This window comes from Cricetulus griseus, chromosome 2, assembly GCF_003668045.3.
Source record: "Cricetulus griseus strain 17A/GY chromosome 2, alternate assembly CriGri-PICRH-1.0, whole genome shotgun sequence".
Taxonomy (NCBI): Eukaryota; Metazoa; Chordata; class Mammalia; order Rodentia; family Cricetidae; genus Cricetulus; species Cricetulus griseus.
In genome coordinates, this window is record NC_048595.1 from 23,203,343 (window position 1) to 23,228,788 (window position 25,446).

The 25,446-nt window shown below is 46.2% G+C and overlaps 1 protein-coding gene and 2 long non-coding RNA genes across 12 annotated transcripts in view; 1 reads left to right on the top strand and 2 right to left on the bottom strand.

The window, feature by feature from the left end:
* Ptp4a2 (protein tyrosine phosphatase 4A2) overlaps positions 1-6,552 on the bottom strand; it is a 29,710-nt gene extending 23,158 nt beyond the window's left edge. Inside the window, exon 1 of one of the 2 annotated variants that reach the window (XM_027399405.2) lies at positions 6,225-6,246. The gene's annotated coding sequence lies outside the window, so the exon portion shown is untranslated. Of the gene's footprint in view, positions 1-6,224; positions 6,247-6,416 lie in introns of those variants that run through there. The other variant, XM_027399404.2, reaches the window with a different exon arrangement.
* Positions 6,553-7,114: 562 nt separating this feature from the next.
* LOC103161547 lies at positions 7,115-22,165 on the top strand. Its single transcript, XR_004768152.1, has 3 exons — positions 7,115-7,588; positions 8,478-8,589; positions 19,351-22,165. It is a non-coding gene; the product is annotated as an uncharacterized LOC103161547 (long non-coding RNA).
* On the bottom strand, positions 18,957-21,378 carry LOC103161546. 9 transcript variants are annotated; one of them, XR_003482039.2, is made up of 5 exons: positions 21,243-21,352; positions 20,276-20,395; positions 19,809-19,988; positions 19,479-19,564; positions 18,957-19,204 (listed from the first exon to the last, which is right to left on the bottom strand). It is a non-coding gene; the product is annotated as an uncharacterized LOC103161546 (long non-coding RNA). The 9 variants fall into 9 exon arrangements; XR_003482038.2 differs by having other exon boundaries at positions 21,211-21,279; XR_004768151.1 differs by lacking the exon at positions 21,243-21,352 and adding an exon at positions 20,932-21,062.
* Positions 22,166-25,446: the final 3,281 nt, after the last annotated feature.

Genomic DNA, 25,446 nt, shown 5'->3' on the forward strand with positions numbered 1-25,446 from the left:
TGCCAAGCACAAAAACAAGAATCCACAGGGCCTAAGAAGAGAAACAACTCCCATTTAATTGTCCTCTGACTGTCACACCCGACACACACGTAATTAAAAAAAAAAAAAAAAAAAAAAAACTCCTAAGGAAAAGTATGAAAACTGGCAGCAACTGGAAGAAATTAGTAGGAACAGTAAAGGACATGATGTTACTTGAGAAAGATTAGCCTTTGGTTAACAAGATTAACACTGGAAGGAGACAGCAGTGGCCATATGGAGAATTTCAGACCAGTTCCAACTGCACTAAAGATTCTCAGAAATTCCAAAGTGGAGTAGTAGTCATAAGAGTGGAGCAAAGACTGTCAGGCCAGGATTGCCTCAGACAGACAGACAGACAGACACACACACACACACACACACACACACACACACACAAACTCCACAATAAAAAATTCTCTATACTCATTAACTCCACTTGATCACTGAATTTTTTCTTCCACCAGAACAGAAATGAAATTAACTAAAGATCTCATCTCACTAGATATGCAAAACAAAATATAGTTTAGCTGGGTATGGTGGAACATGATAAATTCCAGGTCTCACAAACTGTTATAAGAACACGGACAATTTTGAGTCCTCAGTAATATAGCAAGATCCTGTAAAAACAGTCAGGGTTGAAGCTTTACTAGCATACCCTAGGCTCTGTGTTAGCTTCTCATGAACCACAGAAAACCCACCACATGTATATGCACATGTGACTCATGTTTGAAGTACTTCTCATATTTACATAATTTAAACTAACAACCGAATAAAAACTTGTTTGTAACCACATATATGGAGAATCATGTCACTAGAATCTACTGTGCCTCTATCACATCCTTCTCTATTTGCTGACGAGCCCTGCTGATGACTCATATCCTTCTGTACTAACCAGCCACTCTGTTCCCTTACGATAGGTTTTTCACCATAATACAAAGTAGAAAACACATCAACTCATCCTTCTACTAACAACAATAAATACCAAACTCAAATAGAGATTAACCATACAACTATAATGATGATACACTCTAGTATGGCCTGTAAATCAATGAGGGGGAAAAGATGCTCAAATTTTACCTAAAGCTGTAAGGCAACTAGAAGAAAGCAGATCTGATTTTAAACTGTCAAATGATACATTAGTTAGAGCCAACATTTTTACCACTGCAGAAATAAAAATATAATTTATCAGAACTGCTAAAACAAATATCAAGGGTGCATTTTATGCCAAAAGAATTAATATTCTGAGAGGAATGAAATTTCAATCCAAAAGTACTATGAAAGGAATCAAACACCATTTCTCTAAAGGAGACTGCTCTCATGTTCAAATTGTGTTGTTTGAGACTAGCCTTAACTAGCAAATTAAACAGCCCAGTAAAGCCTCATCTTTAAATACCTGATAGATTTACAGTTAGAATATTTTGAGACACAGCCTCATTGTAACCCAGGGTGACCTAAAAGCTCAAGGTGACCCTTGAACTTATTATCCTCAGCCTCTAGATTGAAACTTAAATTTCTGGGCATGCCTTTAATCCCAGCACTCAGGAGGCAGAGACGGGCAGATCTCTGAGTTCGAGGCCAGTTTGGTCTACAGACAGCCAGGGCTACACAGAAAAACCCTGTCTTGAAAAAACAAAAAATAAAAATAAAATAAAAAAACTCACACATAACTTTTCAAAATGATTTTTCTTGGAAAGATTTTGCTTTATAAATCTACAATAATTGAAAATATAGTACAAGGGATCCCAGATCCCATTTTAACAATGGCCCAGACCTCTACAACTCCAAGGAACAGGAGACTTATGTACAACACTCACTTCAGCTCTACCCCAAGACAATCATTCATATAAAGCATCAAGACCCTAAAGACAGTCCAGGAAGTCAAGTGAACTAGACAATGTAGTTCATGGATAACCATGTAGTTCATGAAGATACCAGACACATCTGTGTATACTAGTTTTGAAGCTGAAAACGGGGAAAACTTCCTGTATCCAACAGATTAAACACAAATGGCCATTTCCAAAAGTAATTATAATTAGTAGCATCCACTGTTTCAGCAGGAATGTAAAAGTGCTTTAATCAAAAGGAAAACAAATTTTCACTCACTGCCTGTACTGTTTGTTGTCTTAGCTTAGATCCCAAAACCTGGAATTCAACATTTATTCTATAAACCAATTTCCTTACTTGTAAAGATGAAAGAATATCACTATAAGGATTAGTAAATTTGGAATGTGGTGACTTAGTTTTTTTTTTTTTACATTTATTTTGTCCATGTGTGCATATGTACATTTGTGTAGGCCACAGAATGTGTGGAGGTCAGAGAACAACCTGCAGTTCATTCTCTCCTTCTATCATATGAGTTCCAAAGATGAAACTCAGGTTGTCACTTGGCAACATGCACCTTTAACCTATGAACCATCACCGTGATGGACATAGAGCCAATGGTTTGTCATCAGCCATAAAAAAGCCCCTAAAGAAGGGAATGCTGGAACCTACAGCACTTAAGTTTAACGTTGAACTTTATAAGCATCCAAACCATATTCCACCACCACTCTCCTTATTAAAGTAACTCACTCTACCACATTAAACTGAGTCCTGATTTCTATTCACTCAAAATCTTACTTAATAATCCCCAACTTCTACCTATGCATAACTTAGGTTTTGCTCTAACTGAAGTTTCGATCCTGAGTGAATATCTCTGTGTAGCTTTGGAGCCTGTCCTGGCACTCACTCTGTAGACCAGGCTGGCCTTGAACTCTCAGAGATCCACCTGCCTCTGCCTCCTGAGTGCTGAGATTAAAGAAGCCTGGCCCCTACTCACTTTCAACTTTGTGTCAAAACTGTAGTCTGTAATTACTCCATAAGGAAAAACTATCTTTGAAGGACAGAAAACGTCTATTCAGGCTGTTGAGAGTGCAGCTCTGGAGGACAGTTCATTTGGGGGGAGGGGGGGCGGACGGACACTAAGCTCAAGAAAAAGAAATACAATTTACTGTCTGGCTTTGGTGGCGCACGCCTTTAATCCCAGCACACAGGAGGCAGAGGCAGGTGGATCTCTGTGAGTTCAAGGCCAGCCTGGTCTACAGAGTGAGTGCCAGGACAGGCTCCAAAGCAATACAGAGAAACCCTGTCTCGAAAAACAAAAAAAAAAAACAAAAAAAAAAAACAAAAAAAAAAAAAGAGAAAAAAAAGAAATACAATTTACTCAGCTCGATTTTCAACAAGTATATAAATACACACATGAAACTTTTGACTTTAAAAAACAGGCAGGCTAGGCAATGATGGCATATAATCCCAGCAGAGGCAGGCGATCTCTTTGAGTTCAAGGCCTTGTCTACAAGCAGTTCCAAGATAGCCAGAGCTGTTAAACAGAAACCCTGTCTTGAAAAAGCCAAAATAAAAAACAACATGCAGAAGCATTCATTCACTCTTCCTTCCCTAATGCCACCAAAGTTCAGTGATGTTGTAAATGGTTTCTGCCTATAAACTTGGTTCAATCAAATTAAATATTACTTGACTGACTCATGGAGGGAGTAGTCTGACTTCTGTTCTGAGTCAGAAATACTCAGTTCAGCAGTTCTGAACTATTTTTCACTGGTAAAGGTGTTCTGAAATGTCAGCTTTTCTAGATACTAAATGTAACAAGCTGTTGTCTTCTTAGTAATATTTTTGCATCTGCAGTTCAACTTATAATTAACAGAGTACTTTCAAGTGTATTCTCTTACATGTGATTTGCAATCTCTTGACTTAATTATCTGCACATCCCAAGAGAAAAATTTTCAAAGTGGCCACTTCAGTTGACTCCTCAGCTCCAATAAATGCCCCCCATAACACACACAAAATCACCAAACATAAAAGTCTGCTACATTTCTTTAATCAGACTTTCCTCCCAGACATATCCCAGGTGCCTCATAAAAACTGTCTCAAAGCACACACCCTGGGGCCCCAAGACAGTTTCAAGGCAGAATCTCCTCCCACATAAAAGCCTAGCTTAGGCCCCCAAAAGCCTCAAGTCAGCATCTCCTACGATCCTCTTGCCTCAAAGACACTTAGTCTTCTCCATTAGCTTCTCCATTGCACACACAGCTCTTGGGTGTGCAAGCTGCTAGATCACTGTAAGAATAAAAAATTTCAAAGTCAGACATGCTACTGAGAGAATGGTTTAGTGTCCTTTAAATCAGGGGCTTCAGAAGACTTTAATATTTAATCCAGTTCTTATTATCCCTGTGACCTGGGACAAGTTACTGAACAAAGTACCTGCTCTTCATGTATCTCTTCATCTCATCACTATGAAGTGGGGGGGAGCACATCACCAAATCCCTAATGCCTGGCAAATAGAAGCATCTCAAAAAATGTGCAAAACAAATGCCAAGGAGGATATCCTCCACCTTTATTGTGGCTGTGAGAATTAAATGAGTATTAAAAAATACTTGTAGCACAGTAGCACTTATTACTAATTACTCCCATCTTCCAGTGAGTGCAATACTATTTCTCAAGCATAGTATGAGAAAAGGGACACTAAGGAAACCATTAATTTCCACCTAAGCTTGGTGGTCATGCCTGCCATCCCAGCACTTAGGAAGCTGAAGCAATAGTACTATCACAAATGCCAGGCCAGCATGAGCTGCAGAGTAAGTTCCAGGCCAGGCAACAGAATGAGACTCTATATATATTTAAAAAAAAAAACTAAACTAAACTAAAAAAAGCTCTTTTCACTTCTAACAAATATTTTATCAGATGTTACATATATGTAAAATTTTCAACTTAAAGCAACATACCGATTTTTGTCTGTAATTCTTCACCCACTATCAAAAAGAACCACCTTTTTTTCTTTCCTTATTCCCAACATTTTTGGTAGTAGTAATAATGGGGATTAAACCTAGGACTTCTCTATCAATGCCCCAAGTGCTCTACCACTGAGCTATTTCCTTCCCGACTCCCTTTTACTATTTTGAGATAAGCCCGTAAAGTTTCACAAACTGCCCTTGAATCTCCCATCCTCTGCCCTCTGACCTCCAAGTAGTGGAGATTACAGAGCTGTGGCACCAGCCTCAGCTTTGCTTACTGATTTCCAATTACCTTCTATGACTGATTACATCATTAAAGTATAAAATCTGAATCAACAATTCTTCATCTCGAATCCCCGACTTAGCCTACTTAGACACCTATAATCTTAATACTTGAAGACCAAGGCAGGAGAATCAGAGTTCAAAGCCAAACTGTGTTACAATGAGTTTGAGGCCATACTGAACTACAAGAAGAACCCTGTTTGGAATTTCTAAAATTATCAAAATAAAACAAATGAAACAAAATAATCCTTCTTCAACCCCAGATAGAGAAAAGCCCATTAACAATCACTTGGGATCATTCACTCCCGAACTAAAAATGTCCGGATCAGAAAACAAAGCCCTGCTAATGTGTTCTTCTATCTATAGCCTTAGTTTCCTTTTGCACACTAACAAGGCTTAACTTCTCTCACTTCCTGTCTGAAACAGCTCAGTACAGAGCGCGGAAACAAGTAGATACCACATTCTAATCCAGCTACAGCGACGCATCTGCTGAATGCCTACAACGACACGATTAGTCACTTTGTATTTCGTGACAAATCCAAAGACAGAAACTCGACTATGGCACTTCTTTATCGACATTTACACTATGACTGCTTCTTAGGCGCTTTCCTGCAGAAGGTTAAGAGAGACATAGCCTAAAAGAAACCTGCGGTTTACCTCACTAAATATCCTTGACCTGAACAGGAAGCATTTACCTACTAAAAAAAAAAAAAAAAGTTTACGCTTCTCAATACGCTACTCGCAAAAACTCAGGATCCTGGGCAAGAGCCAAGCTTGGTTAGTTATAGCTCTGGGAAATGGGGGTGGGGAGGACGGCAAAGACATCCCTGGGAATCCAGAAATTTACAAACATTTTTACCAGAGGGGAAACGGGAGACTCAAACCCTTTTCTCTTACTTGACCGCAACTCACAGCTCCCACGCACGCTTCAGAGTGGGTGAGACCCTGGCTGGACACGGAGGTTCACTATCAACACAAAGACCAAGGGGCCTCGCCTCCAGGACGCCTGTGCTCACGCGCCGGACGAACGCGGGCGCACCCCTGCACACCTCCTCGCCCGCCACTCTCCTCCTCGCCCCCACTCGCTGTCGCCACACCTTCGCCCCCACAAGGACACATGCTGCCCGCACACGCACGCACCTTCTCCCGCATTCTTTCACGCTCGCTCGCTCGCTCGCTCGCTCCCCCACCTCGAGCCGCGCTCCCCGCCCCTTGCCCGGCCCTCCTTCCGGGGACGTGTCTCGGGCCTGCTCTAATGGCAGCGGCGCCTCCCGCCCTCCCCTGCCCGAGGCCCGGGCGCCTCGCGGGGCCGCCCGGGAGGGGCGCACTCACGCTGGCGAGCTGGGGACTGGGCATTGAAGGCCGGCGGAGGCGGGAGCGAGGAGGCGCCTCTCTCCTCAGTCACCTCGGCGGCGGCGGCGGCGGCGGGAGCGGCGGCGGGAGCGCGGCGACGACTCCCCCCCAGCCTCGGCGCGCGACACCCGGCCCGGCCCGGCGGCGGCGGCGGCGGCGGCGCGTGTCCACGAGTCCGTCTTGCTGCTGCTGCTGCCGCTGCTACCGCTGCGTCTCCCGCTGCCGCCGCTGCCCCCGCTACCGCCGCTGCCTGCTGGCGTCGCCTCGCGCCGTTCCCGGCCGCCGCTGCCGCTCCAGCGCTCCCGGACGGACGACGGTTACAGCCTGGCCGATCGCGCCGCCCGCCACCACCACCGCTGCGCGCGCAGCCGGACCAGCTCCCGCCGCCGCCCCTCAGGGGGCGCTGCGGGGCGCGGCGCGCGCGCGGGCGGGCGGCGGCGGACGGCGGGCGCGCGGCCGTGACCACGCCCTCGATGCCACTGATTGGCTCTCGGCGGCTCGCGGCGGTTGGCCCCCCCACCATGCCTACGGGGCGCTGACCCACTGCCCTGGGCGCCTGCCGCGCTCCGCCTCCTCGTGGTTTGCTCCGCTCGGCACTGGGGGCGACGGGAAGCGCGTCCATGTGACCGGAGCGGGGTGGGGGAGCGGGGAGCGGAGGGGGGCGGGTGACGAACGTGGCGGAGGAAAGCGCCCGCCCACGCTGCGACCCGCCCATCCGCACCTGGGTTTAAGTTAGAGCCTCTGGCCGCCCAGTGACCCGCAAGGTCGCGGGCGGGTTCCCGATCCCGGGAGGCGCGGCCTCAGGCCAGATCCCGCTGGGACTGGGACTGGGCGGCAGCTGAGGCCTGAGCACGGGGATTTCCTGCTCAGAAGTGGGGAACCGAGTAACTTAGTTCTTGGCTGCCCTTCCTGGAGGCCTCGAATGGCGCGTACGTCTCCGCGCAGGGTCTTTCTGCCCTGCTCCCCAGCCTCCTCCCGGGCTAGCAATACACATACCTCTTCCTTGACAGACGGAAATCCAGAACAAGTTTTTTCCTTAGTATTCTCAACTATTAAGCGGAAATAATCTCATTTCCACAGATGCTCTTCAGTACCAGTATAAAGAAAGTATGAAGAATGAGCGTGATTAAAACAAAAACAAAACTGTGGAGGTGGGTCTATCGTCCCTTGCATGTGAGGCCCTAATTCAATCTTGGCACCTCAAAAAAAAAAAAGGGGGGGGGTGGGAGGGTTGGATTGGATGTCACAATTGCCTATCTAATCAATGCCCCTTTTAACGAGTTAAGATAATCCTAGAGATTCTCCATTGGAAAGGTTTTTGCCATTTGCATTTGGAACCTGACCAAAAATTCTTTGTCAGATCGTGTGTCCTGAGTTCTGGTTAGGAAAATGTGGTTAGCAGTGAGTTAGGAGACTGGTTTGGCCTGTTGCCAGATGGAGCAGGAAAAGGCCCTGGAGGCTGGTTTGAGAAGTGGGTAAACTCCCCACAGAGATGGGACTGAGGAGAAAGTGTGTGTTCACTTTCCATCCTGGGAAATCTCACCTGCCCAGAACTGACACCTATTTACAAGGAAATCTAACCCCAACAGTCATCCTCCCTTGCCCTGTGAGGAAAAGCAGTGGTCAGTGGTCATTAGCCGTTCCCCACAAGGCAGACCTGGAGCATCGTTCCTGACCAGAGCCTTCCATTAGAGAACTTAGTTTTAAAAGGAAAGATCTTAATGACTCAGCCTCACCAAGCCACAGAACAGAACTCAGGTTTTTTACCACGAGCAGGTGGCCTGTGAGGGGGTATTTTGGGGCAAAGCTAACTGGCCTTGCTGCGTGGGAGTTGAAAGGCCTTGAGGAGCAAGAGAGAGAGACCACAGATTAGAATGAAGGCCCCTGGCCGATGCTGTGGAAGCTTAACGGCTGCCTGCATTATTCTACCAGCCACCCATCAGGCAGTGGAGTGTTTTCTCTGACAGAATGGAAAGGAAGAACTTTTGCTGCATTTCCTGCTTATTTACTGACACTTCCTCTATCTGTGGTCTCAAACAGCTTATTATGCATGCTCTATCATAGCACGGACAACATACGATAAATTCCTGTTTTCATGAACGAATGAATCTTCCTCTGTCCATCTGGCTCTCAGCCTGGCCCTCAAATAAAAGTAAGTAACATAACATAAGGATAACAATAATAGCTACACTAATAGCCATTTTTAAAGCATCTACTCCAAGCTGTGGGCAAGGTGCTTTTAAATAGATTACCAAGTTTATGCTTCTAAACCCTATGAAGAAGGTATTATTAACTCATTTTAAAAATTTAAAAAGAGAATAGAGGCTTAGAGAAAGGAAATGACAGAAGCAAAGCTTGACCCAGGTCTGTCTGCCTCTGGGGTTCAAATGATCATGTTAGTCTCTGACTTCCGTCCCTCAAAGTAATCTGGAAAGTCTTCAAGTTTTCGGAGACCTTGGGCACCCGCCTCTAAGAGACCATAGAGTGACCATCATTTTGCCCTTACCCACAGGTCAGCAAGGAGGTGCCCTGGCCTCTCAAATCTAGATGTTTTCCCAGAGAAGACTATAATTCGGCTTTACTTCCTCATTGCCATAAACAGATCGGGAACCAGGCTGCAAGTGCCTTATTAAACACAAACCACCCTTGGCAGTGAGTTTCACACATAAGTACCCTGAGTTTATCCAGGGCCATTGCTGAAGCAGTTCCAAGTGCCATTAGCTTATTAATCCTCCCAGCACCCCTGTGAAGCTAAGCTGGCGGTTTTCCTGGCTCATTTTACTGAGCGTGATCTCCTTGGAGGCAGAAGCTGTGTGGGCCTGTCATACACAGCAATGCCAAAGGAGTAATGGGTATATGGCAGAAAAGCCAAGGTGCTGAGGTCAGGAGACGACAGCCTAGGTGCCTGGTTCCCATTCTGTGAGCTTGTCCTAAGGGGCGTGTGTGTGTGTGTGTGTGTGTGTGTGTGTGTGTGTGTGTGTGTGTGTGTGTGAACTTAGGACAAGCCAGAGTCATTTGGAAAGAGATAACTTCAGTAGAGAAGATGCCACCATTAGAATGGCCCATAGGCAAGTCTGCAGGACATTTTCTTGATTAATGATTGATGTGGGAGGGCCTGACCCACTATGGGTGGTGCCAACTCCTGGACAGATGGTCCTAGGGAATATAAGATAACAAGCTGAGCAAGCCAGTAAGCAGCACTCCTCCATGCCCTCTGCTTCAGTTCTTGCCTCCAGGTCCTTTCCTCCCAGGTTCCTTTTGGTCATGGTGTTTATCACAGCAATAGCAGGCAAACTAAGACCCCTTAGAACCTTATTTCAAGTTTCAGAGCCTCAGTTTTCCCTTCTATAAAATGAAAAGGTGGGGCTAAAAAGCTAGCCTTAGTAAAGTATTTGTTTCAAGCTTGAGGACCTGTGTTCAAGCCCCAGAACTCATTTAGAAACAAAAACAAAAACACAGGTGGTGATAAGCACTTGAAATCCCAGCATTGAGGAAGTAGAGACAGGTATATATCCCTGGGGCTTGATGACTAGCCTGCCTAGCCTACTAGAGAGTAACAGGCCACTGAGAAACCCGGCCTCAAAAAACGACAAGGTGAAGCCGAGTGGTAGTGGCGCAGGCCTTTAATCCCATCCATCAGGAGGCAGAGGCAGGTGGATCTCTGTGAGTTCCAGGACAGCCTCCAAAGCTACAGAGAAACCCTGTCTTGAAAAACAAAAGAACAACAACAAAAGATAAGGTGGCCAGCCAGGCACAGTGGTGCACAGTTTTAATCCCAGCATTTGGGAGGCAGAGGCAGGCAGATCTCTGAGTTTGAGACCACACTGGTCTACATAGTGAGTTCCAGGACAACCAAAGCTGCATAGTGAGACCCTGTCTTGTACCTCCCCACAAAAAAGACAAGGTGGGTGGTTCCTAAGAAACAACACCCAAGGTTGCCCTCTGGCCTTCATGCTCATCAGCACACACACACATATAAAGTGAAAAGTCATTTAGTGACATGTTATCACTAAAAAAAATTAAACAGGGTTACTAGCTGCCCGGGTTTCACTTTCCAGCAGCATAAAAAAAAAAAAAAAAAAAAAAAAAAAAAAGATTGACACAAGTTTGAAGCCAGCCTAGGCTACATAGTTCCAGGGCAGCCTAAGCTACAGTGTGAGACCTTGTCTTACCCCTATGGTTTCAAAAAGAGCAGAGACTTCATATTATAACTCTACACACAGAGATTTTTAGCTCTCTCTCTCTCTCTCTCTCTCTCTTTTTTTTTTTTTTTTTTGGTTTTTCGAGACAGGGTTTCTGTATGGTTTTGGAGGCTGTCCTGGAACTCGCTCTTGTAGACCAGGCTGGTCTTGAACTCACAGAGATCCTGCCTCTGCCTCCCAAGTGCTGGGACTGAAGGTGTGCACCACCACTGCCCAGTGAGATTTTAGCTCTTGAAACTTAAAATTCCTCACCGATAAAGCTTCCTCATCTATACCAGAGCATGGTCACATCTATTTCATCCTAGTTGTGGGAAACCTAGAAACTAAGGACATCATATTTGAAGTATCTGGCACAGTGGTGGTGGTCCATCCTTTTTACTTTCCTACCCCTTTTACAAACAAGCTTTGCCTTTCAATGACCTCAAGTAAAGGAAGTAACAGGGTGCGGTGGGAAATATTTGCAACCAACAAAGCTAAGGTTATTCCAGGCTCAGCCACTGTGTGACCAGGTGGAAGTTACCTATGCTGAGCCCACATTTCCCTGCCTCTGATACCAAATATAAGTTTATAAGGCACCCTAAGAGCAATTGACACCGTGCTAGGAGCTACTGATGAATGCACACTCGGACTTAAAGGAAGGGCCAAGTTGTAAGCCACAGCTAAAACTCTTCGGCCCGAAACCAAATGGGTCATGAGCTGCAAATTAAGCCAGCCAGGCTCTACAGCGCTCAGATGAACATGGGAAATTCCCGCCTAGCATTGCTCAGTTTGTCCGGACCCTGCCAGTGAAGCGGTTAAGAGAAGGCTGTGAGAATTGGCCCAACCCTCCCAAGAGTGATAACCCAAAAGGAGGAGGCAGGGGGAGGAAGGAATGTACTGATTCACCGCCCCACCCATCCCCTGACTCTAATCTCTCTTCCGGAATTTTACAGCCCTCTTTCACTGGGGTAAAGTGGAGGGGGCAGGGCACCGGTTCCAGTCCTCTCTGGAACCCGCTCTCCCTCACCCCCGCCCTGCAGGTCCTCTGGTACAGGAAGCCCGGGGGCCCGGGTGTCAGACGCACACCCTGTAGCGTTCTCGCAGCAATCTTCCCTGTGCTCTTGGGTTTAGGGGAACCAGGAGGGGAGTGGGAGGAGCTGTGGATTCTGGAAGACAGAGTTCGTGGTGTTGGTGCCATTTGGATCAGGAAAGTTTCGGCTAGAGCCCACTTTGCACCCGATGGGGGAGTCACAAGGCGAGTTTCCTTTCCCTGGGCAGTCGGCAATCCTGGTGCCCATCTTCGAGGTCAGGTGTAACTGGATTTCCTCTAGAGAAGAAAAACAGCTTTAAGAGCTGTCAGAAGAGGGGAAACCAGAAATGGGGCTCAGGTACATCTTACAGATGGAGCAACTGAGACCCAGCGAGTGCTTTATCTGCCTAAGAAGGTCCTGAGAACCAGACATAGACCCTGTGTTGGTATCTGCCCCCTTGGGTTCAATTCACAGCATTTTCTGATGCTTCTCCACTCATTTTCCCTGTTTGGCAATAGGAAAATGTCAAAGATTTATTAATAACTGAAGCTAAAACTGTTGGGATCAGCAAGTCTCCCTACACCCACAAGGGATTCAGAAATAGTAGTTTGTAGCTAACCCTTATTAAGTACTTACTGAGTGCCAAGGCCCTGTTACTTTAAAATACATTTTATATATACATTGATTTGAGGGGCAGTTGTTTATTTTGAGATAGGGTCTCACTATGTAGCTCTGGCTGTCCTGGAATTCACTATGTAGACCAGACTGGACTCGAACCTACAGAAATTTGCCTTCCTCTGCCACCCAATGAGGGTATTAAAGGATCACCACTGTGCCCCTCTTGGTTTTGTTTTTTTCTTTTCTTTTCAAGACAAGGTTTCACTATGTAGTCCTGACAGGTCTGTAGTTCACAGAGATCCACCTGCTTTTGCCTCCTAAGTGCATAGATTAAAGGCATGTACCACCAATACACCCAGCATTACGTATGTATGCATACACACACATACTTGTATATATATTTATATTTTTTCAGGCTGCCCTTGAACTGGGAGATCCTCCTGCCTCTGCCTCCCAAGTGCTGGGATTAAAGGTGTGCACCACCACCACCCAGCTAGATATTAATTTTAATAGCCCCAGCGAGTGGGTAGTATTATCATTTTGCACTATTATTCTCATTATTTTTTAAATATTTAAAAAATATTTTTAATTTTGAGTGTGTTGGTGCTCTAGAAAACCCCTGGTTCAGATGCCCATGGAGCTGAGTTACAGGCAATTGTGAGCCTCCTGATCATGGGTGCTGGGAATTTTAACACTCAGGTCCTCTGGAAGAACCTCAAATGCTCTTAGCCAGTGAGCAAGGTCTCCAGCCCGTTATCTTATTCTTACCTTTCAAAAATGAATATTTCTTTTGTTAGGAGAGATGGGTGGGGTGCTACAGAGTGCATGGTGGAGGTCAGAAGACAACCATCAGGAGTCATTCTCACCTTCCCTGGGATCAAACTCAGGTCACAAGGCTTAGCCCCAAGTGTCATTATTACAGTGATCTTGGGGTTCCCTCCCCCCATTCTTACCTTTTGTCAACTAATACATGGTAGGAACAAGGGGATTTGAACTCCATGAGTATTTTTCCAAGGGAAGTCAAGCACAGTGTATTTTTCCACACCCCCACACCTCAACCACTGTGTGGTTAGGCTCTGGACTTCAGTTGTAAACGGATACATTCCCTTCCCTGGAGCAACCTCTTCCAGAGTACTTGGAGATTATCGGTGCTCCTGTAAATCTTTAATATGTGCTCCCCGTCCGGATCATGTTCTTGTTCTTACACCCTGAGACCTCAAAGCGCCAGGTTAAGCAAGGTAACCAAGGTCAGCCTTGGAAACTGAGAAGAGCCTTCCCCCCGGTGCTCAGCTTTAGTCTCCAGCACCCATTGCTAGCCACATCAGAGATCACTTATCTTCTGTTGTGTTTCCAAAGATGCTGTAAAAACTACCAGTCCAGGCCTCTCACCATCCCCCAATATATCCCCTACCTAGTCCTCAGCTTACATGCATGGTTGTAGGAGTCTTTCTTGGTTTAAAGCCAAAGCTGGCAAGCCATCTTTCTTTCCCATGCAAACACATCTATAGAGAAAAACTGGGCCTCCTTAGCCATTCTCATTTAATGAGAATAAAATTACTGAATCTTCCCTCCCTAAACACATACTTTGGTGATGGAGAGACCAGAGCTACCAACTCCCCTGAATTCCTCAGAAGTCACCAAGTGCAAGCGCTCCTTTTAAAGGCCCAGGTGAGTTGCTGCTCTCCAAACACCCTGATTTCAGCTCACACACACACACACACACACACACACACACACACACACACACCATCCCGAGGTGAGTTGCAGGGGGATGCCTCTGACTTCTGTGCTCGTGCACTCATGTGCACAATTAAAAATAAGTAAAATTTTTGTTTCTGTTTTTGTTTTTGTTTTTGTTTTGAGACAGGGTTTTTCTCTGTGTAGCCCTGGCTGTTTTGGAACTCCCTCGTAGATCGGACTGGCCTCAAACTCACAGAGATCTGCCTGCCTCTTCCTCTGGAATGCTAGGATTAAAAAAAGACCCAGAAAGTGAGGTCTCCAGATCACCAAGAGATATTGAGGGCCTGACATAAGGTTTAGGGGGAATCGACTCATGGAGAAGGAATTCAGTTAGGATCCCTGTCAGAACAGAGAGCCTTTTCTTCTATTGATGTTTTTGGGGGTGTTTGTTTGAGGCAGGATCTCACTGTTGCTCAGGCTAGCCTCCATCTTGTGACCTTCCTACCAGAGCCTTTTTGGTACCTGGGACTACAGATGTGCACCACTGCACCTGACAAGACATGCTTCAGGTTTTTTGGTTTTTGGTTTTTTTGAGACAGGAAACAGGACAGCTCTGGCTGTCCTGGAACTAGCTCTTATAGGCCAGGCTGGTCTCAAACTCACAGAGATCCACCTGTCTCTGCCTCCCAAGTGTGGGGATTAAAGGTGTGTGCCACCACCGCCCGGATTAACCCATATTTCTTATGGATGCTCTACCACACAGTAGTACCTTTTTTCAGCACCACATACTCATCTTGCCTCTCTCCAGTCTGTCAACTCCACCCTCTTTACCGTGTTCTCTTTTTGTCCGAAAGTCCCACCTAACCTCAACCTGCCTACCTATTGGCTATTCAGCCCTTAATCAAACCAATGAGAGTAACAAATATTCACAGTGTAGGAACAGATTGTTCCACAACATAAAGGTGCTTGCCACTAAGCCTGATGAGACCTGATTTAATCCCCAAGACCCACATAATGAATGGAGAGAGCAGGCTCCCACAAGTTGTCTTCTGACCTCCACATATGAGCCAGGGCGGGCATGAACAGTAGAAAGAAGGTCCATGCTCACCAGAATAAAATAAAGAAAAAAATGGCAATAGAAATTTACACTTATTTTTTGGGAAAGGGGATACACTAAAACAGAGTCTTATGTAGCACAGGCTGGCCTTCAACTTACTATGCAACTGGGATAGCCTTGAACTCCTGATGCTGCCTATACCTGTGTACTGCCATGCCAGGCCTCATTTGATGATTTTGGTTTTTGTTTTGTTTTTCAAGACAGGGTTTCTCTATAGCTTTGGAGCCTATCCTGGAACTCGCCCTAAGACCAGGCTGGCCTCGAACTCACAGAGATCTGCCTGCCTCTGCTTCCGAGTGTTGGGATTAAAGGTGTGCACTACCACCGTCTGCTTCATTTAATGATTTTTTAAAATGAAACTCAAGTCAGCAATTTTTCTTGCCAAGCATTCTAACACAGTACAATCCAAAGATATATTAATTTGATACTTACAGCTAAGGAAAGATGGTAAGAAAATATTAGGTCTTTGCTTTCTGTAATTAAATCATTATGTTTTTGTAAGAGCAGAAACTTTGTATGTACAGTAAAATGCTGCAGTTCATAACATTGATCTTAGATCTAAGCCAAGTTGTTTCAAGCAAATGTTGGCGTTGTGTGGCCTGACTGTATATACACTATATAAATACATGTTGTATGATCAGAACCAAGTTATAGTGAACTTTGACAATGCAACCTTTGGATTCATGTGATGCTGAATTAATTTTGGGTCAATGGACATTCAGAAGCATTTTACTGTTGCCAATTTTTTCATGGCTTCCCACATTCAGTTATGAGGCCCCATATATGTTCATCACCTATAGCTTGAGGACCTGGGGCTGGGATAGATGGCTGAGCAGTTAAGAACACCATTGCTCTTGCAGAGGGCCCAGTTCCATTCCTAGCACCCACATGGCAGCTCACGACCATCTGTAGTTCAAATTCAAGGGGATTTGATGCTCTCTTTTCGTCACACGAAGGGCATGCATGCCTGCATGTATGTAGATATGTGCTGACTATGGGCAGAGTCTTTCATCAGGACTGCTAGCTCCCCAATAATCACAGAGAGTTGATGTTAATTAAAAATGCTCAGCTGATAGCTTAGGCTTGTTAGTAACTAGCTCTTTCAACTTAGTTGACCCGTATTTCTTATCTCTGCTCTCCCATGTGACAGTACCTTTTTCAGCACAGCATGTTCATCTCCTGCATGTGTCTGGCTGGCAACCCATGACTCCGCTCTTCTTCTTCCCAGCATCCTCTCAGTCTGGCTCTCCTGCCTAACCTCTTCCTGCCTAGCTATTGACCAGTCAGCTCTCTTATTAAACCAATAAGAGGCACCTTGGAAAAGACACATCTTCAAAATGTACAAAAAGATCATTCCATAACAGCTGGTAAAACACCTGTACACATAGAGATAAGTAAAGTCAAAATAAAAATGAAAAAGAGGCAGGGACTGGGAAGATGGCTCCGAGCTTATGAATTCATACTGTGGATTGAGTTCAGTTCCCAGCACCATGTCAGACAGCTCACAACTACCTGTAACTCCAGCTCCAAGGGACTTGACAGTGGCCTCCTAAGGCATCCACGTTCACATGTACACACCTCCCTCATAAGCTCAGACAATTAAAAATACACGTGTTTTAGAAGTTGGGGGATATATATTTAACAAATGTTCATTATTTTCTTTCTTTGTTGCTTTTTGTTTGAGACAAGGCCCTATGTAACCAGACTGCCTTGAACTCTTTTTTTTTTCCTAAGATTTATTTATCTTTATGGGTGTGAGTGCTTTGCTTGCATGTATGGTATGTCTACCATGTGCACGCCTGGTGCCCTCAGAGGTCAAAAGAAGGCACAGGATCCTCTGAAGCTGGAGGTGTGTGAGCTGCCATGTGGGTGCTGGGAATTGAACCCAGGCTCTCTGCAAGAGCCGCCAGTACTCTAAGCTTCTGAGCCTCTCTCCAGCCCCAGCCTCAACTTTGGCTCCCCCTTCCTCAGTCTTCCAAGTGCTGAGATTATAGACAAGCACCACCATGCGCAGAATGGTCATTATTTTCAGGGCCGTCAGTCCCAGGGTTTCATGACATCATTAATCTGGTGGATGAAGTTCATCCCTTTAGTCAACATTTATTAATGAACTACCTCATGATGGGCCTGAGCATATAGTAGTGAAGACATGTGCATTCTGTCTTCAAGAAGTGAAGGCCCGCTGGGCGATGGTGGCGCGCGCCTTTAGTCCCAGCACTAGGGAGGCAGAGGCAGGCAGATCTCTGTGAATTCGAGACCAGCCTGGTCTACAAGAGCTAGTTCTGGGACAGCCTCCAAAGCCACAGAGAAACTCTGTCTCAAAAACAAAACAAAACAAAAAAAGAAGAGAAGGCCCAAGTGATATTGGGCTCAGCCTGACAACAGGAGGTCAGTTTCCAGGACCATATGGTGGGATATGGTGGGAGAACCAATTCCTGTAAACTGTCCTCTGATCTCTACATGCATACCAAGGCACAAATGTGCACACACACACACACACACACACACACACACACACACACACACACACTAAATGTAATTTTAAAATGTTTAAAAAGAAATTGACATTATTGTATCAGGGTGATGATAGCACCCTACAATGGGAAAACACAAATGGTAACTGCAGAAGTATAAGGAAGAGACATGTAGTCTGCCTGGAGGGGAGAAGGGCATAAGAGAAAGGTAAGGAGTAGTCACAGCTTGATTCATCAAAGGCACCACTCCATGTGACTCGGGGTCCTGGAAATCTGGCTAGGGCAGCGAAGGAATGAAGAAAGGGCAGACACACATACAGTAAATCTAAGGTCAGGTGGATTCTCTGACCTCTGCTGGGACCTCGATGAGTTAATTATGTTCAGCACATAGGGAGGGGTGAGCTGCTCTTGGTAGCGGATCCCTATAGATGAGCAGCCTGCTGTGACATCAGGGAGGGGGAAGCCACATTGTCAGTCTTTGTTCACACTGGTCAATGGTTCGTAAACACTCATACTGGACTCCCAAAGAAAGCCTTGCCATTTCTCTTGAGCCTGACCCATATGGGCTTTGCTGAATTGTCCCATAGGTCTGAGGCCTTAGAGTTCTCAACATGAACATTTGAATGTCAAAATACACCCTCACTTAGGCCTTGGCTCACTCCCAGCTTGCACTTATCCCTACACAAAGGGAAGGAAGTGGGAAAACCAGCTACCAGAGCTAACCAAAGAGGAGAAAATGCTATCTCCAAGAGATACCAATCAGAAAGCAAACCAGGGGCTGGAGAAACAGGGCAAGGATTTAAAGTATGTGCTGCTCTTCGAGAGGACCCAAATTTGGTTCCCAGAACCTATGTCAGCTGGGGATCCGATGCTCTCTTGGCCTTCAAGGGCATCTGCACAATGTGAATGCACTCATACAGACATAACAAATATACATAAATAAAAATATGTAAACTGGGTGGTGGTGACACACGCCTTTAGTCCCAGCACTCGGGAGGCAGAGGCAGGTGGACCTCTGTGAGTTTGAGGCCAGCCTGGTCTACAGAGTTTCATAATAGCCAGGGCCATGCAGAGAAAGCTTGTCTTGAAAACAAATGAACAGTAAACAGGTCAGTAGTTTTCAAATGTTCACCCTCTGTCTGGAGCTAATGCATGAAATAAGAAAAATACCAATAGTGGTGAATTTTTTTCATCTCATAAAGCCAAGTTGGCCTTGAACTTATTGTGTCACTGAGGATGACTTTGAGTGCCTGATTCTTCTGCTTCCACCTTCCAAGTGCTGGGGATTACAGGCATGTGCCACCATGTCCCTGCTCAAAGTGTGTACGTGTGTGTTGAATTTCTTCTGTTTAAGGCCGCCTCACTAATGTAAAAATGTAACCATCCTCCTGTTTGAGTCTACAAATGTAAAGTGACAGTTGCCACACAAGATAGTTGCGTTTATTTGATAGTTGTGTTTTTCCAGACTTAAAAGCTCTTAGACATCTCCCTCTTCATTTTCCAAACTTTAAATTTTGATAAAGTCTAAACATTGGAGAATCTCTGAGCCACTTGACCTCTAGGATTCTTCCATCTTTGTGATTATAAAATTCTCAGCTCCGCAGTGATTAAGGCCTGGAGCTAAATAGAGTTTAGAATCTTCAAGCCAAATCCTTTGCAACAGATCCTGGATAAAAATAAATACAGAGAGATGAATAAGGTGGGAGGGGACAGGAACTTGGTACCCTCTAAAACCCTCTTTATTTTTCTGGACAGGAACTTGGTACTCTCTAAAACCCTCTTTTTTTTTTTTTTCTGGCTCCCAAACCACAGAATACCTCAAGTATCCATCTACACTTGCTGTCCTGCTCTGAGGAAATGCAGTTCTAAAGAAGAGAGACCGCAGAAATCACAGAGGGAAGAGATGAGGGGAAAATCAATTTGGTGCAGTTTTCACAAACCTTTAAAATAGGGCGATTTAAGTGATGATGGGGTTTCATGACCAGCGGCGGCTCTGAAGGGAATGCTCACGTCTCCTGGCATTTCTCTGAGTAGGTGGGAAAGGAAGGAAAATGGTTTTTTTCCTCCCCTTCTACTTAGAAGAAAATGGAGGCAATGAAAAGCAAACGTCTCCCATAATGTCCCATTACGGAGGACAAATGAAATGCTGCTCCCTGTAGCTCCTCAGCCAGGCTCTGGGCAGGCCTTCTCCTCCAAGCTCCAGAAACTAAGTATTCCCCAACACACCTGGCACTGCTGTTACCATGGTGACACTTTTGTATTACCCTCACCTTTTGTGTTCCTTAACTTGGGGGCGGAGGCTGGTGCAGGGCACAGTTGAGTTTTCATATTTCTCCCCGGCTTCTGTAAAATGGAAGAAGAGAAGAGGGGACAGGATCCTGATCTCCTCTGCCTGCTTCCTTGGCTCCTTGTTTCTCCGTTCCTCTACTAGACCTCACTGGCCAAGGCACCTAGAATGGAGGCAGAGGATGGATGGAAAAAGCTTTGATGGAGCCCAATAGACCTGGGTTCAAATTTGCAACTCCTCCAGGAATCCATGTGTCTTCATTCAAACCTGCCCTGGCTCAAGTACTGGCAGATTGGAGGGAAAGTCAAGAGGACAGATAATATGAGCCAGAATGAAAAGCAACAAAGCAGGTACTGGTCCCCCCTCTCTGTACCTGGGATTGAATTTAAGGCCTGAAGCTCACTAGCAAGCTCTGCATTACTAAGCTGAGCTATTCACACACACACACACCTTTTTTCTTTTTTTTTCATTTTGAGATGGTGTCTCACTGCATAGCCCAGGCTCTCTTTGAACTAGCAATCCAACCTCACCCTGCCACCAGGCCTCTCTAGGTGCTGTCTCTCTCGATTCCTGGGAAAACAGAAAGATGTAAAACCCAAACTGAACTGAGAGGGACTCAGGAAAAGCCAAGCACTTAGGAGTTAGGTATGTGGGCTCAACAAAACTAAGCGTGAGAAGAGCCAGGCATAAGGGTGCTTCCTATAATCCTGGGACTGGGGAGACCAAGGCAGGAGGGTAATGAGTTTGAAGCCAGCCTGGAATTTTCAGCAAGTCCCTGCCTAGAAAAACAACCATCTGAGAAATGATGGTGCACGCCTTTAATCCCAGCACTCAGGAGGCAGAGGCAGGCGGATCCCTGTGAGTTCCAGGCCAAGTTTGGTCTACAGCACGAGTTCCAGGACAGCCTCCAAAGCTACAGAGAAACCCTGTCTTGGAAAAACAAACAGACAAACAAAACAACAACAAAAAACAACACACACACACACAAAACATTCACACTCAGCACACAGACCCAGACTATCCAAAACTCCACTTGGTAACCTTAGATAGCTCTGAACTTCAACTCTTCAGTGTCTTTACTTGTAAAAGGATGGTCCTAATCATACCAATCCCGAGGAGTCTTGCTGGGATTCTAAGATACGGCATATGAACCAGCAGGGTCAGTATACAAAAGGTGGCTGCTTCCGAATCAGCGCCCCTGACCAAGCAGCCACTGTTTCCGCAGCTGGACTGCAGCTGGCACCGCAGTTACTGTTTCACGTGTATGGAGCCTGGCTTCTGGCTGCCTCTCCAGAAACACAGCTTCCCAGCCTTTTTGGACTCTTTCACTTTTGCCCTCTGCAGCTTTCAAACTCCAGGTCCAGAAGGCCACATACAATTCACACCTGAGGCCCATCTTCAGCGTTCCCCTCCTCACCAGCATTAGCCTCTCCCCTAGACCAGGGGGCCCAGAGAAGGCCAGGGGATGGTCCAAGGCCTTAATTGCCTCCCCGCCCCTCCAGGACAAAGAGGGAGGGCTTCTCAGAGACGGAGATGGGAAAGGGCAGTGTGCGCCAGTCCTGATGCAATCGTCCTCGGATTTCTTGGCCCACTTCCTCCTTCTCAAGTGTTTACTGAAGCCTGAATTCCACAGAAACCTCTGCAAGTGTGCACTGACAACAGTGGCGGGCAGGATGCATAACTGCCCTGGCTCCAGGGACAGTTTAGGAAGAAATGATCCTGTGCCCTGGGCTCAGGGACGCTGGCGAGAGAAATCCAGTGTCGGGAATCCAGTGGGAGGGGCGAGGATGGTAGGCTGAAGGAAGAGGCACCGCTGAGGGGCTGACTTCTGCTTCGTGCCAGATCCAGCTTCCAGAACCCGCTCTGGGGAAGCTAATAGACTCTTTATCTAAGCTGTGTAGAGGAGGCTACCACAAGGGGTCTTCCAGTGATGGGCGCCTCAGAAGCAGCTTAGAGGCGCATCTCTTCCCTGTCAGCCCAACTAGCGGAAAAGCAGCTTCTTGGAAGGGGACACTTGGTCCTCAGCCGTAGTCTTGGCTGGGTCTCCTGGAGACATTCTTAGAAGAGCAGGGCGCATAGTGGTTCCGGACATGGGATGTGGGAAGTTATTTGCTAGCTGCCCCAGGCAAGCGATTTCATCTGACAGACTCTCACCTTCGTCCTGGCAAAAGACAAATGGTGAAAGCTCACCTCACAGACCGGCCTCTGGGCCGCAGAGCCTTTCCTTGGCAATGTTACAATCTCTCAATAGCCCATTAGAGCTGTAACCCTTTAATACTGTTCTCCATGTTGTGGTGACCCCACACACACATACCATAAACTCATTTTGCTGCTATTTCATAACTGCAATTTAGCTACTGTTATGAATCTTAATGTAGATAACTGATAGGCAGGACATCTGATATGCAGCCTGTGTGTGTGTGTGTGTGTGTGTGTGTGTGTGTGTGTGTGTGTGTGTGTGGTGGACCCCAGGGTGAGAAGTCCTGCACTAGATGATGGTATTGTTACTTTATTTGATAAGAATCAAGGCTTGGAGAGTCTTTTTCTGAAGCTGGAGCCTGACAGTGATGCTTTTGTCAATATCTAATGACTATTTCCCAGGAGAGACCAGGTTTCCCCACCCCCAGAGCTGTGAAACCTAGTACCTAAACTTGCTCAAGCGCCTGAGTCACCCAGCAAGACAAGCCCAAGATAATCAGATCAAGGAAACTCAAGGCAGAGAGGGGAAATCCCAGCCACAGGGCTGGGACCTTCTCAACTGTGAGCCCCTCCAATGAGCTTTCACTGTGGACAACACAAACAAACCAGCATCTGACACCTGGGAAGAGGTGCTGGGAGTTCCCAGAGCAAGGTGTCAGTGACACCTGGGTCTCTGGCCAGCAGCCACACCCTTGCCTGACTTGACACAAACTCTGCTTTTTGTTTTGCTTTTTTTTTAATTTAATTTAATTAGTTCAAATTAGGAACATGCTTGCTTCAGATGTCAATCCTTTCTCCCTCTCCCTCTCCCTCTTCCTCCCCTCCCCCCCAACATCCCACCTGCCCCTAGCCATCCCCCCCTCCACTCCCCAGACAGGGTAAGGCCCTCAAAAGGGGCTCCCCAAAGTCTACCACATCATCTACCACATCATCCTGGGCCAGGCCTAGGCCCTTCTGTTTTGCTTTTTTTATTTTATTTTGTGTGTGTTGGTGTTTTGCCTAGGCGTATGTCTGTGTAAGGGTGTCAGATCCCTTGGAACTGGAGTTACAGACAGTGTGAGCTACCCAGGTCCTCTGGAAAAGCAGCCAGTGCTCTTAACCACGGATCTATCTCTCCAGCCCCTCATTTTTTTTTTTTTTTTTAAGACAAGAGTCTCACTTTGTACCACTGGCTGACCTGGAATTCATTATGCAGACCAGGCTGGCAGGCTGGCCTTGAACTCACAGAGATCCTCCTGCCCTGCCTCTGACTATTTACTTTTAGATGACTCTCTTTTTCCCCTATTCCCCACTGCTGGAAGAACTGACTAACTCCCATCCTCACTGCCCATTCGATCCCAAGCCTCTTTGGTTTCTGCTCAGCTATCCCACGAACACCTTCTGATCACACTCACTGATGGACTGATAATTGCCAAGATCTAAAGGTCACCTCCATGCCTTAGCTTTTCTAAGTGCTTGGCACTCTTTTTTTTTTTTTTTTAACTTGTATTTATTTATTATATGTTCTGCCTGCATGTATGCCTGCATTCCAGAAGAGGGCACCAGATCTCACTACAGATGGTTGTGAGCCACTATGTGGTTGCTGGGAATTGAACTCAGGACCTCTGAAAGAGCAGCTGGTGCTCTTAACCTCTGAGCCATCTCTCCAGCCCAGTGCTTGGCACTCTTGACAGCATATTATTTTGGGTTGGGACATATAGGTACAAACATGGCAAGAGGTCGATGGGTAGCTATCTGAATTGCTCTCCACCTTTTTTTTTTTTTTTTTTTTTTTTTAAACAGTGCCTTTCACTGAACCTGGAGCTCACAATTTAGCTAGACTAACTGGCCAGCAAGCTGGAGGGATCCTCTTGTCTCCACCTCCCCAGTGCTGGAATGACAGGTGCATGCCACCACACCTGACTTTATGTGGGTGTTGGAGATTGAACTCATGCTTGAATAGTAACCATTTTACCAATTGAGCCAATCCCCCACTGAGACAGGGTCTAACTCTGTAGGCCAGGATGACTTCTAACTCTTAAGTGATCCTCTGCCTCAGTTTCTCAGGTGGTACAATTAGAGATGTAAGCCACTACATCCTGCCACCTTAAAACTATCCCTGCTAAAGCCAGGTGCACGCCTTTAGTCCCAGCACTTGGGAGGCAGAGGCAGGCAGATCTCTGTGAGCTGGAGGTCAGCCTGGTCTACAGAGTGAGTTCTAGAACAGGCTCCAAAGGCACACAGAAAAACCCTGTCTTGAAAAACAAACCAACAACAACAACAACAAAAACTATCCCTGCTGGACTTCTGCAAGGACTCCACCCGTGGAGTACTATGTGTACTATGTGTACTCAGGTTGTGCTCCAGGCTTAGCACTAAGCCTTGTTCCTCACAGTTCTGCAGTTAGTCCCCTCCTCCTGCCCTCCTCATCCTTCCCACAGTTAGCCTGTGTGATGGCTTTGACTCTTCCCTCCTCGTGGGTACTTAGTCCATATATCAAGCTCTAATTTTTCTCCGAAGGGTGATTGCTACCATGTTACCCTATCTGTACGACCCTGTACTCAGCACAGCAAACTCAACATTGCCAAAAATCACCAAAGCCAGCCTCTGTACCTCCTCTCCAGACCTGCTCCCTTCCTGCCGATCTCAGTCTTTTTTTGGTTTGTTTGTGGAGGGGAGGGGAGAGGGGGGGAGTTGTTCTCATTTTTATTTTGAGATAGGGTCCTGTGGCCTGGAACTAGCAGAGATCTATCTGCCTGCCTCTACCTTTCGGATTGTTAAAGTTAAAAGCATGTGTTGGCTTGTTGTTTTTGTTTTCTGAGATGGGTCTTTTGTAGCCTAGGCTAACCTTGAACTCACTATATAGCTGTGAATGACCGTGAACTTCTGATTTTTCTGTTTCCACTCCCTAAGTTATAGGCATAAGACCCCAAGCCTGGCTTATGAAGTTCTGGGGAGCTACAAACCCAGAGTTTCATGTGTGCTAGGCCAGTACTTTATCAGCTGTATTTCATCTAGGCCCCTCTCCCACCCCTTTTCTGTGAAACAGTCTCATTACATAGCTCAGACAGACTCAGGAGTCATAGTTCTCCTGCCTAAAGTGCTGGGATTGCAGGCATGCGCTATTGTGCCTTTTCCCCTGTTTCCAATCTTGATGCACCACCTTTTAACCTATTGCCTAAGGCAGGGGGCTTGCCCCTTTCCAGTTCAACTCAAACACCACGCTTTTAACATTGCATAAATTAATCTCTCCTTCTCTCCTCCAAGCCTACTGTTTCTGCCTTCTGTTTCTAGAAGCCTCCATTGTGACCTAAAACCTGGATTATAGCATATTTTGTGTAATGAGTGGGCTCTAGGCCTTAATTTCCTTTCCCTTGAACTAAACAACTCTTGGGGTGTCTGCCCCATGACAGTCCTGTTTGTAAGAAGCCACTGGGGTGCAT